This window comes from Ochlerotatus camptorhynchus, unplaced genomic scaffold (genome assembly GCF_037179485.1).
Source record: "Ochlerotatus camptorhynchus isolate MF236.1 unplaced genomic scaffold, CSIRO-AGI_Acam_v1.1 ptg000046l, whole genome shotgun sequence".
In the NCBI taxonomy this organism is placed as follows: Eukaryota; Metazoa; Arthropoda; class Insecta; order Diptera; family Culicidae; genus Ochlerotatus; species Ochlerotatus camptorhynchus.
The window spans coordinates 1,483,861-1,496,380 of record NW_027040537.1 but is presented as its reverse complement, the minus strand read 5'-3'; the positions used below and the strand labels follow the sequence as shown (position 1 = coordinate 1,496,380).

General features: G+C 38.5%; 1 protein-coding gene across 4 annotated transcripts in view; it reads right to left on the bottom strand.

The window, feature by feature from the left end:
- Atf3 (Activating transcription factor 3) overlaps window positions 1–12,520 on the bottom strand; it is a 186,591-nt gene that overhangs the window by 15,490 nt on the left and 158,581 nt on the right. The window lies entirely within an intron of this gene.

Genomic DNA, 12,520 nt, shown 5'->3' with positions numbered 1-12,520 from the left:
ACATATAGGGGAATTTACGTATTCTCGGCAACCTAAGCAGCGACGTTCTTTCTATAGACTTTTTTTCTCTATGGAACGCACACATATGCAGTATTGGTTTGTTTACAATCTTTTGCTGCCAGCTGTTCTAACAATTTCAGTCGAAAAAATTGTCAAAAACTGTTTTGAAACGCTTTTACAAAGCTCCAATCTTCTCTAGTGAGAGCGAGTATTGTCGGCAACCAGTTTTTCTTCGGCAACCGTTCCATTTGAACTGCATGTAAATCTGCTGTTCTATTATCGGTAACTCGAAATCAGCTACAATTTGTAGTGCGTGTGTTTCATTTCAAGAAAACCCAGCTAGATTGCTTTTTCTCAGTGGTAAAAATATAGTCAAATTGAAGCTGAAAGCATAAAGAATCGTTTGCATGCATTCAGCGAAGTGTTTTCGTACGAAAATCCAGTGAAAATAGTGTTTCAATTTGGGTTGCCGAAAATAGTCTGTCATGCCGAAGCCGTCATTTCCCCTATTTGAATTTTCCGGTTTTCCCAAATCAACTTATTTTTGACGTAGGACTACGTCTTTCTTTACTCTAGTGGGGGTCACATTAAGATTTCGAAAATGAGGCATGTAACGAAAATGAGGGAGTTTTCAAACGCTTATTTCTTCAACGCATTAATGTGAAATATGTCATGCAATATGCCATTCGACGGGGAATTCATCCAGCAAGTTTTTTGGCATTACCTATGTGTTGAACTTAAGCTTCGGAAAGCTCTGATGACACGAATGAATCGTGTTGTGAACATCGAACGTCATTTTCGGTCTGGTCAATGAATCTGTTTGAATGAGGGAGATGCCATGAACGATTGACTTTGTGTTTCCCGTTAAAAGTGTGCAATCGTGTAGTAGTCGTTCTCACTGACAAGTTGGCAAGCGGCGTTTACAAGAGTGCCTAGGATTTAATTGCATGAAAAATATGGAAGAAATTAATTTTGAAGAAAAAGTGAAATCAGGAGTGTCAGAATGTTCTGCTTGGAACTATTTCTTAAGGGGCTGTTCATTAACTACGTAGACAGTTTTTTTTTTTTGGATTCTTGACCCCCTCCTGCGTAGACAATTGTCCATACACAATTTTTAAAATTTGTTTGGACAGTGCATGATTTCCAACAGCCCGTTCCAACCCATAAACGGTCTACGTAGTTTATGAACAGCCCCATAAGAGGAAAATAGAACAGAGGAATTGCAAAGTGTGTCAAGTGCAATAAGATTATTAAGTGTGAAGGGTCCATCACAAGTGGATTAATAGTACATCTCCGAACACAACATGAAATAATATTGGCTAAACGATGAGTATCTGCTCTTCCTGAAACAACATCTGAGCAAATCGCATCAACATTCGGATCCGGAACCATCGTTCAATAGTTTTCAAAAGCATGCCCGGTCGATGATGCTGTTCTTGCTCGATTATCTGCTAAGGACGGAATTTCGTTACACACAATATGCAAATCAGAAGGCATAAGGCAAAGGTTGCTTGCTCGTGGATTCAAGGACATTCCACGAACGAACAATGGAATAAGGAATCGAATGGAAATGGTTTTTGAGAAGGTCGTCAACGAATACCGGAAGGACTTCGAGGATATACAAAAGTATAAGGGTCTGTGCCTAGGGGCACGAACGGAATCTTGACGTAGGACCGCTACTGGACGGAACAAATATGTTGCGCCTTTCGTTCTTTTAGTTAATCGATACTCAATGACCCAAAGCTGATAGTGATTTTCCGAACACTGCTTTTGGCACTGATTGACGATTCTTTGCTGTTATTTCTCTCCATGGTTCAAAAATATTTAAATTTTGCAAATCTGTTTTACCCAGCATCTAGAGATCTTAAAAGAAATTCTATAGCGTAAAAATATAGTGACCCTGAAAAAGGCCATTTGGGATCCAAGAGATTTACATTCTGGTACTTTCACCATTGCACAGCAGTTGAAATGTTGCAGGTGATCAATGTTGTAGTCAACCTAACGGAACGAATGCAGTGGAACGTCTGGAAAAATGGTGAAGCTACTCAGAGAGCCTGCGATGTCCGCGTCCTTCAGGGTCCTACCAAATTTTTTCGCAAATGAAACTGCCATTTGGATCGAAGTGAACAAACGGGTTTACTTGGGTATCTCCACATACAGCGTGCTCAGTTGACTTTCCTGGCAGCAGCATTACGCAGGTGATCATTGAAGTCAAACTCAGCTGTGTAACGTTCGACGGATGTCGTTGCCGTTGGTAATTCCGATGTCCGCGTCCACTTTCTGGGTCTTTCAAATTACTTGTGACGTCTGTCCCCACAGCTAATGCAATTGCAACTGATCACGTTCATTGAATTACAATCTGTTTTATACTTGCAGAATAGCTAATTAGACCCCTCCCTTTTGGAGTATTTTTCGTCAGAGCGTTCCTAGTTGCAAGTATATAGCAGCATTCACACAAGACCAAGACGTGTTCCGATCAGCATTGAATTGGATTGTTATACTCATACGTCGTGTCGTCCGACGCTTATACGTCCGTTGCTCGAAAGTAAATGACGAAGAAAACGACGTGGCAAGCGATTTTATTGCCGCTGATTTTTTCCTCCTTTCTATTCATTGGCGAAATGGTGAGCGGTCAACCGAGCGGTGAGCTCGCTTATGTGAGCATGCGCATTGTGTCGTGTGTTCGGTTTGCGCTCTATCGCTACGTCCGTGTTTGGGATTTTCCGTTACATATATGAATTTTGATTTTTTTTTTTAATGTGACCCTCAGTATAGAAATTAAAGACGTAGTCCTACGTCAAAAGGATGGAAGGAAACTAAACCTCACGTTTGACGAGTGGACATCCAACAGGAATCGACGTTACACGAATGTAAATGCTCATGCTTCCAACAGAAAATGGTACCTAGGCCTTCAAAGAGTAAATGTACCAATGAAAACGGAACAGTATGAACACTTAAATTTTTTCACCGAGATTCCAACAGCTGAGTTGTTCTGCAATTTATTTTGCTGAGATTTAAGATCATTAAACAATTTTAGATCATTAAAACAATTGGTGTCGGCAATAAATAACATGTTGCTGAGATATCAGCTAAAAAACCGATATTTTGCAGAGATATCAGCAAAAGTAAATGCCGAGGTAACCGGCTGTTGGAGATTTAACCGAGCTAGATTAAGTGTGTGGAATATCACTGATGAAGGACGATATGGCAATCACGCTCCGTCAGTGATGAAGAAAAAAATTGAAACGAAGTCCCGAAGGTATGTTTAGCGCATGGAATCCACCTTGTAGTAATCGCTGTTTTATACAAGAAAGCTTCTAAGCCAGCCTCCATGGAGTTCGAAGATAGGGTAGAGCGCTACTTCGTCCTAAACGCCCATTTCCGTTCTATCGATCAGAAAAGATCAATAATATCAATGATTTCACCGTGCACAAATCAATAATGGGTTTGTTCCGATGCGTTAGTTCATTAGCTACAACATAAATCCTATTTGAGCGCATTGTATGAACATTTACGCTCATTGTTCTCAAAACAAAAGAATCGCTCCTAGCGAATCTCCTTTTTCTACGTTTATCCGTAGGACGAAGAAAATCTAATGGCGTTTCAATGCGTTTGGACGGAATTGAAACTCGTAGGACGAATTTAGAATCAAGAAACAGGATTAGATTTTAAACAATATCAATGTGTGACTCTTTATCAAATCCAACGGTACGTATGGAAAGGTGAATAAATTGTGCTTAGCAGGACGGAAATTAGATCAAAAACCCTACTCCAGAAAAATGTCAGAGCAGACCACGGTATAGAAATCAGTTTGCTTGCTGACTGCAGAACAAGGTGGAATAGCCTGCTGGTAATGTTGCGCCGATTCTACGACCTCCAAACTGCGATTGAAAAAATCTCCGCTCGATCTGAAAACCAAAAATTTGATTAGCTTTAGCGAAGAAGAATTGATAAGAATCAAAGAAATTATTGAAGCGCTGGAACCAGTTCTAGCTTCTGTTGAACTGCTGTGCCGTAAGGATTGTACAATCTATGAAGCCGACGTGGGTTTACAGTTTATGCTAGAGCAGCTCTCGGAACAAACTTCAAATATCGCGAAACAGCTACTTGAATCTCTTGTTGGAAGGATTTCAGAAAGACGTTTCGTATACGCAGATTTGTTTGCATTTATGAGCAATCCTTATGTCTGCGATACACTGAGACAAATGACTTTGAAGTATTCTTCAAGACATCGTGGACTACTATGATATAGAATTCGCTTGAAATTCTACGTCGTTTGATTGATTTGGAAGACAACGGAATAAATGCAGAAGCCGAACGAAGAGAGGAACCGAATCGACTGGATTGATGGGTTGACCGTGAAGGAAAAATTAGAAAGACGGCTTGACAAAAGTTATCAAACAAGAGTTCGCCCTCTACGATTCTGAAGGTTTGAAAGGCAAATATATGAAGATGATTTACGATGCCCTTTGTACTGTACGTCCTACCTCGGTGGACTCCGAAAGAGCATTTTCGGTTTCGGGAAACTTCGTCAGTAAGATCCGTTCTCGTTTGGGATATAATACTATAAACGCTCTTTGTGTTCTTAAATTTTACTTTAACGAACAAGCCTAGCTTTGAAAAGCGCATTTCTTACTGCATCACATACCAATAAACACTTTTTCTTATCATTATACAGTTTTTTTTTTGTAGTTCCTCCTAATACCGTTTTTACCGGTATTAGATTTTCCAATACCGAAAACCCGGTTTTAGAAATAATCCTCCGGTATTGTCAACCCTAATTGGCACTAACTACGGAAAATAAATCAAGGAGAAAGAAATAGGAACATAAGGTCTTAAAAAACTATGAATAGTGTAAGGCAAATATATGAAGATGATTTACGATGCCCTTTGTACTGTACTAACTAGATGGCGCTAAAACGAAAATGGTCAAGTTACAGGGCTGGTAGCAGGTCACTTTGTAGTGACTTGGTCACTATTTTGAAGCCAGTCACTAAAAAGTCACTTTTTACAGCAAAAAGTCACTAAAGTCACTGTTTCCCTAAAAATAGTCACTTTTTCACTACTAAAATAGAGTGAAATTTAAAAATATCAGCAAAATGTTTAAATTGAGTACTACAGTAGTTTTAACAAAATATACATATCTGTTAAAAAATTAAAATTTTAATCAGGGTGACCAGTGAACCGCAAAACTTTAGAACACCAGGAAAACTGTTGGGAAATGCTTTGAATTTCGATTAAAAATCGGAGAAAATATGCCTCCTTTCCCAGAAAATAAATTGTAAACCTTGGAAACTTTCCAAAGGTATTTGTCTGTGATAGATTTTCAAAAGTCGTTCAAGGATGATTAAGAACTTTAAAAAATCCATAGTAAATTTTAAGACAATTTTAAATGATTCTAGGCATGACACCAAGATATATCAGAGAAGAATACCAAAGTACAGACTACGGAAGTCTCATGTAAAATTACGTGCTCTGAGGACCGATTTCTTCGTCTCCGCTTAAATATTAAGACAGGTTTACCCATATAGTTAAACCTTGGCTTAAAACATTCGAGCGTTGCTTATGATTATCGTTTAAATTATTAGAGACGCAAAATTCAGCTCCGAAACAATTTTGGAAATAATTCCAATATAATTATGAGTGCATTTAACGAGAGTTCTTAGAAGAATTCTATGATGATTGGATGAGGATTCTAGGTCCAATTCTAACAAGTATTGAGGGGGTTAGAAGGAAAATCGGTGTAAGTGACTTTGATCGATTCTCTTCAGCGACTTTCTCTTTTAATTGACACAACTTTATAAACAGATTTTGCGCTATTTCTGTCACATAGTTTGATAAAGGAGGTTCTCATCTAGCATCCAGAATGGCCAATGGAATCGAATTCTGAAGGTTCAATCTCAAAGGAATTCCGAGAAGTGTTTCAAAGATATTCTGTGATGGATTTTTGTTTTGAGAATTCTGAGGAAATACTATGGGAATTTGAAGTTTCAAATGAATGCAGGGGAGAAGTCGAAGATTATTCTAAGCAGAAATTGCATGGAAATTCTAAGGAGAATTAAAATAAATTTAAAATGACAGGGCTGGTAGTGAGTCACTTTTTAGTGATTTGGTCACTTTTTTCAAGCAAGTCACTAAAAAGTCTCCTTTTTTAGGGCCACTAAAGTAACTTTTTCTTGTAATTAGTCACTATTTTAAACTTTTACGTGAATTCATTTCAAGATTGATCATTCTTCTTGCAGTGTGTAGGATAGTCCTACATTTGTATGTATGTATGTATGTAAAGGATACCACTCATTGTTGCAAGGCACAGCCATTAGACAGTGGATCATCCTCCAAGTATGACTTGATCAAGTACGATACCTGGTTGTATTCAATTTACCATTGTAAGAAGGGCCAAAAACGGAGGGGCGGACCCGTAAGCAGATACACTTACGCGCAATGCGCGGGATCAGGAGAATCGCCTTCCAATGATAAAATCCTACAACCCGATGTAGAACAAGCCATCATACGAGGGAACGTCCCAATGAGTGGGGAGAAGAGCCCGCCGTCAATTCACGAAATGTTAATGACAGGGAGTTGGCAATTCCACTCTCCCCATCCAAATCGCTTCAATCCGGTGCCCTGGTGGTCCCATCCCTCCCCTTTGCATTTAATGTGTGTATATATATATATTTTTAATTTCGGCATTACCCGTTAGATTTTGTCAACACAATTTTGCCTTCTTAGCTTTTCAAAATCTTTAATAAATGCAAATCTTATCATCTGACCTATTCCGCGAGTCGTGCGAATCTCCACCACTAATGAGTCAACAAAAGTCACGCACTAGTGGGGTGGCTCTCCGTTAGGGTGCTTCATTCTGAAAAAAGTGATGAATTTCTGATGGGCCACCCTCCAGTTCGATTCATAGCCCCAAAATATGAACCTGTGCAAAAATTGGTAAAGATTGATGAAGGTTTAGAGGTCGCGCCAATGATTTGAAATTTGTATGGGAATTACTATGGAAGAATTTAAAAAATCGCTTATATCGCTATAACTTTGCTTCTACTTGTCCAAATGTCGAAAAAATTTAGTATGTTATTGCTATGGCAATAAACAAAAAGCCTACAGTTGCTACGCTCAGTTTTGCAGCGTATCAAGAATTATAAAAATGTGAAAAAATGGCAAAATAGGGTAAATTGACAGATGAATATGTACAAGGCAACAACGCCAATTTCATCGCAACAACAACAGGCTTGTTGATCATTGTCATGACAACCACATATTTTTTTTTTCAACGTTTGGACAACTACAACCAAAGTTAGAGCAATGTAAACGAAAATCAATAATTTCCCATACTAATTCACCAAAATCTCCATACAAAATCCAAATCATTGGCGCGACCTCTAAACCTTCATCAATCTTTACCATTTTTTGCACAGGTTCATATTTTGGGGCTATGAATCGAACTGGAGGGTGGCCTATCAAAAATTCATCACTTTTTTCAAAATGAAACACCCTACTCTCCGTGCAATCAAATGAAGAGTCACCTCACACGAGGCGACCACCGTCACCCTACTAGCGACAGAGAGCCATACTACTCGCAGAACAGGCCTGCAGGTGACGTTTAAAGCTCCACAATTTTACTGAAAATCTAAGGAAATTATTAAACAGAATTTAATAATATAACTGCAGAGCACAAGTAGTTTAAATATACTGAGAACGTGTTGCCAAAATCGAACGGATACTTTATATGTTTATTAATTTATCTTACCTTGATGGACCAATTACTTACCTGTCCTTAATGGCCGTAAGCTCCAATCGGTATTTCCCGTAAATCCGATCACGATCCTTTACAACATTTGGCCGACACCAACGCGCATCATCGCATCCACTCAGCCTCTTCTCTAAATTGAAGGGCTTCTAGGGAAACTATTTTCTTGCGGACCGCGTTGCGGTCGGACTTCACTGTTCTTCTCCTTCTTTTTCTCTTTTAACCCCTACTACGAGAAGATGAAACACCTATGTGGCACTCACTCTCCTACTATCGGTTGTCGCTGCATTAAAACCGCTGCCGCTTTCTTTCACCGTTTTCTTTTTGCTTCTGTTTCTACTCTCTTCGTCTCACAGAATTTCACCACCGCTTTACTCTGTATTCCTTTAGGGTGCTCACTCACACACTACTGTTTGCCGCTATCTTTTTGGCTTTTTATTTTCCCCGCACTATCAGCTTCTTCTTTTTTTCCCCTTTCCTGCCTTCTCGCACTCGAAATTATCGTTACCGTTCGGCGTGGAATCCACAATTTCCACTCTTAAACGCAGCTACCCTTGCGCTCCCCTCGCACACATATGCACACTGGGCCTCCCCGCATAGACCCTTCGCCCCTTCAGCAGCAATCCTGCCTAAAGCAGTCTCAATCACGCTTTTTCTTTCTTCTTCTATCACCGCCACCGATTGAAACCGTCACGCAAGTTATAGCGCATCACCTGCGGATGTTAACCGCCACCTTATCTTCGTATCACTCCACCAATCCGCCTCCTAATCCGTATTACCGGACCAGCCTTCCGTCGAACCCTTTCCTCGAACCAGCAACAGCCTGAACGCAGCAGCAAACAGCACACACGTCCGACTCAGTCGGTAGTCACTCACGTATGTGTAGGATAGTCCTACATTTTGTCGAAAACATCATATCAAGAAGACTGGCAGCTTTGCCATAATCCAAGGGACAGATACAGTAACGCTGCACTTGAACAAAGGTGGAAGCAAAATGAGCAAATACTCAAACCTTTCTTCTGAGGATGTAATCTTTGTTATCAAATTCGTTCGAAACTTCTAAGAGATTTAGATATTTTAGATTGTTTCGTTATATTGAGTGAAGTTCCTAGTACTCCGTGGACCCTCCCCTTGGCTAGTTTCTGCACCTTGCTGTTGGTGGGCGGACTTAATTTCATGCTTTATAGTGGAGTGTTGGAGACGGTAGGTTTATGGTTAGCGTTGCTGGCTCATGCCGCGATAGAATGGCGTCATGGGCAGGCAATGGGGATTACTAAGCTTCCCCTCTCTGATAAACCACTGCATGAGAGAACCAAAGATCTAGTCTAGCAGTGATAATATCACACTTGTTACTCCTTTAATTGAGAGCCGCGTCGTAGTACGCTTACGTATAGGCACTGACGTTGGGTGTGATACTGGCGGGTTTTGCCGCAAATCACTCTTATTTTATTTATTTTTACGCAGATAGATTTGTTTGGGTTTGCAAGGGAATTATACTATTGAAATATTTCAGAAAGTGCCCAACAGTGCTCCTTCTATTTGCGTGACAAGCTTTCATTGTTGTTTTCATTGAAGTATTACTCAGGAAACAATGTTAAACATCATTTTTGTACATGGTATTGTAATTAATCTTATTTGTGCTTCATTTTGATTTGGGATAAGTGTTTGAACTATGGCTCGGGATTTCCACTGTGGTGTGCTTCTATTGTGACATACCCATATGTATTTTTGTGGTGCGACATAGTGGAAACGTGAGAGCGTAATTGGAGGAAATACCCTATATAATTTAAAAATCAGCTATGAAACTAACTTCAAAATGAAGCGTTTTAGTCACATGAAGGTGTTACCTGGGTCGAACTAAGATATAATAAATAGGTATAGATCAAAATCAAAAGAACTTGAAACACGTTTAATTTTAGATTACAAGCACAAGTGCAGGTACTTAATAAAGCATGGGTTATGCTTGATTAGGTGAATTAGAGCTTTTAATAATTTATTAAATTAGACTAATGAGATATCATAATCATCAAATGAACTTAAATAAGAAACTTCAGAAAGTCTAATGACATTAAGTAGATTAACAAAAGAATTAGGATGCGGGGGGTCCGCTTAGGGAGGCAACTAACCTTTAAAGTTGTAGAATAAATCTTCTTATTTAGTCTTGAACTTTAAAAAGAAAACGCAGGAAGACCAATAGCATTTAGCAGATTAACAAGTAGAGGAATAAGCAAAAGTAGAGGTATGTGACAATTAATAGCTTTTAAACTTTTGGAGGTATTGTATTCCCCTGAGTTTGTTGTACTCGATTACTATATAATTCTCTCAATACGCGAAATCTCTTATATATGCGGTTAAAGCATTTGAGTTAACTTATGTCTTAGTGTTCAAGTACTTACATTTGTAAACAGCAGTCAATGTTAATCGATGAACTAAACCATACGTAAAATCGATCTTTCCTTATGTGGTATTGATGCATGTTTAACTTTTCGCGGCTGTCGGAATCAACGCGGCTACGTCTACGGAGCTTACGCAGAAGTGATTCGCAATGCGGTAGAGCTCACCAAAAGTTTTTTTGAGCTTCTGTAGTATAGAATTTGTTCGGTACGGTCGGGAAATCTTGAAATGATTGATACGTGCGGTAAAATAACTAAATTGAAACAAAGCTCAACAGTAAAATAAGTAGAATATTTAGGGAGGAAACCAAAATTAATCAACTTGCCAACATAGGCTATCACATTTATTTTGGTGGCACTCTTTAAATGATAATAAGCCTTTTTTTATCGCTTGGGTTGTCTCGCACGGCTTTCGGAATTCGCGCGGTTTTCGTAACTTACATAATTTAGATATTTCGTTCGAAACGGATTTACTTATTCAATCGGTTTACTACGCGGATGTATCCATGTGCACACGTCACAGCATTTTTTCTATAACTATCTTGAAACAATACATAAGGAAACCAGTGTTCAAGCGGCCAACATAGGCTAGTCCTTCTGCTGTATTGTCAAAGATAGAAGCAAAATTTATTCAAATGGGTCAAGTCTTGAAAATTAAGCTGTCACGCAGCTCCAGTTCGATAGCCAAAAAAAAAAAAAAAGTTCCTAGTACTCCGTGGACGATCACTAGTAGTCGTGGACGAGGTAAGCATAAAAAATTTCAGGTCTGGACTTTCCAGGGAAAATTAGGGTATTAAGACAAAATTCCGTTAGCGTTTATAAACTTTATAAAATTTAAGAAAAAATGTAGAACTTACACATGGTGTCTACTACCTGGAAAAACCTGGAAAACCGGGAATTTTATTTTTTCTGGAAAAACCTGGAATATTCAGGGAATTTTGGTTCCACTCAGGGAATTTTCCAATTTTCACTTCATTCGTAATTCAAAAGAAGTTTTTCGTTCAGTTTCTCGAAACGTTTCTTAAGGACACTGAACTTGACAAGCATCTGACGGCTAAGACAACGTGTGCGAACGAGACAAGTTCATTCAGAGAGTCTTGTCACGCTCGCTCTTCGCTGATTTGTATGTGGAGGATCAAAATCGTCGTAAAAAGGAAACAGCCGAAAAAGAGAGACTGGCAACCGTCAAAAGGAAGCATACGAAGCATGTATTGTATAAGAATAAGCATGCCAGACAGCAGCAGGTCTGAGACCCAACATAGAATTTTTTTGAGCTTCAGAGAGGGTCGGAGTTCTACTGAGAAATTTGTTGAGCTTCAGGGTAGTTCGTAGATCCTGAGAACAGAACTACAAACAAATTAAAAGTAATTAATAGAAATTCATAAAAACAAAATCACAAGAGAGGTCGTAGATCTTCAGATAAATGTTCAAAGAAATTTTCAAAACTTCAAGCAAGCAAAAATAATTTCAAATCAATTTGTAAAATTATAAGCAAAATTTTGCAAATCTCCAGGGAAATTCGCATAACTTCAGAAAAGTCCAAGAATCTACAGTGAAATATAAAGTATTTCACAGAAGTTTATAGATCCTCAAAACATTATTCAACATCAGAAAAGTTCGTAGATCTTCAGAACAAAGCTACAGAACTTTGAAAAAAATCACAGGACTTCTGAAAAAATCACAAGAATCTCAGAAATGTTAATGGATCTTCAGTAAAAATTGCAGAACTTCAGGGCAGTTCGGCGATTAAAAAAAAATATTTACACGATTTCAGGATAATTTGTAGATCTTGAGGGAGACGTTTAAAACTTCAAAGCATTCCGCCAACAACCCAATTTCATTACTTCATTATGATGGCTACCAAGCCTTTGGGGATTTTCCTTATTAGAGAGTTGTATAGATTTTTCTCCTTTAGCTTACTTAAATCTTTGGTTTTTATTAGTTAGGTAGGTTCCGATTCAACACATTGTAGTTTCATTTTTATACCTATGATCTTGACTTTTTTACCTAGGGGATGAGTACTTAAGGGGGTTAGATTTTGATAAGTTCTTTAGTGGGAATGACACTGATGAAGACTGCACATTGTAGTCGAAATACGTATCTGTCATGGATACCAAAATTAATTAAGTGGAATTAAATGGAAGATAACCTTTTTTGCTGTTTTATTAAAGCATTCCGCCAACAACCCAATTTCATTACTTCATTACTTCAAAGAAGCTTAAATATTTTCAGATAAATTTTGACAACTTTAGGTAATCTTCAAGGAAATTTTCAAATCTTCAGGGTAACCCTAGAGGAATTTACAAAACATCAGAGAAGTTTGCAGATCTACTGAGAAATTTATTGAGCCTCAAGTTTTTATTTTTTGTAGATC